Here is a 1,371-nt window from a genome sequence, read left to right as displayed (position 1 = left end):
GTTCCCCAGCCTGTAGGTATGGTGCTGGTTCTTCCTCCCCAGGTGCATCACCTTGCACTTGTCAGAGTTGAATCCCATCCTATTCTCATCCGCCCACCCCTGTAACCTGTCTAGGTCCAGTTGTAGCCTATTCCTCCCTTCCAGCGTGCCCACATCCCCCCACATCTTAGTGTCATCAGCAAATTTGAACAGGGTACTTTTTACCCCCTTGTCCAAGTCACTGATGAAGATGTTGAACAGTGCAGGCCCAAGGATCAAGCCCTGGGGGACTCCACTGCCCTCATCCCTCCAGGTTGAAAATGACCCATCCACCACCACTCTCTGGGTGCAGCCCTCCAGCCAGCTGGCGACCCATTTGACTGTGTAGGTGTCGACACCACAGTCCCCCAGTTTACAGGTTCCCCAGTAGCTGAACGCCAAGCATGGAACTACCAGCGGTGAAACCAGCGAAACCCGAAGCGCACTTCTGCTGGCACTTCCGGTTTCACGGCTGGCGTTTTCAGGGAGTGTACGGCTAATCTTGGGGGGGTCTTACCCTCTACACATCACCAGTGTTCTTGGAGATACAGTCTTCTCCCATTCTTCTGACATGGCTGATCCATTGCAGCCTTTTCTTCTTGACAGTGGTTTCTAGGTGTGTCAATCCTACACACTTCAATACGTCTGATTTTTGGTATTCTGTCCTCCCACTTTATTTTCAGGATCTGACACAGACATCTCATGTGGCTGTAGAAGGCAGGGTTGCCCTCTATAGTGGTACCAGGATGTGTGCAAAAATGATATGAAGTCATTCAACTTCAGTGTAGAAAGCTGGGAGGTGCATGCAGAATCCTGTCTGATCTGGAGGGAACATCAGGGTGCAGCTCAACATGAAGTGGCTTTGATCCAGAGGATGGAAGTAAAGCAAAAAAGAAAGCATTATGCTATAAATTTGGACTCCAACCTTAGACAATATATGGATCTGTGAATCTTGTAACAAGCTGTGTCACTCTCAAATTGAGTCTGTGAGTCACAAACAGATTCATTAGGCATCCAACTAGACCTCTTCCACGTACACCGTGATCCAGAGGATTGACATTGCCTACTAGGAAATATTCTATACCATAAGTTTCCAAACGATAAAATGGGAATAATAACATTTCTTTTGTTATAGTCCATTACCATCCCTGAAAGGGCATTCAAACAAGTAAAACTTGATCCTTATTTATGTGGGAAGGTTTTTCATTGTAATATAAACATAAATTTAAACCACTAATGTATTTATATTGTTATAGCAGTGTGTATGTGTGTGTGTAGGTATATACACACCAAACAAAAGTCACTCATGCCAGAATAGGGGCATCAAGATAGATAGTTATACTGATATGAGAG

The sequence above is a fragment of the Crocodylus porosus genome, unplaced genomic scaffold (assembly GCF_001723895.1).
Source record: "Crocodylus porosus isolate Cpor-Errol unplaced genomic scaffold, CroPor_comp1, whole genome shotgun sequence".
In the NCBI taxonomy this organism is placed as follows: Eukaryota; Metazoa; Chordata; order Crocodylia; family Crocodylidae; genus Crocodylus; species Crocodylus porosus.
The sequence above is the reverse complement of the archived record's forward strand: the minus strand, read 5'-3'. Positions refer to the sequence as shown.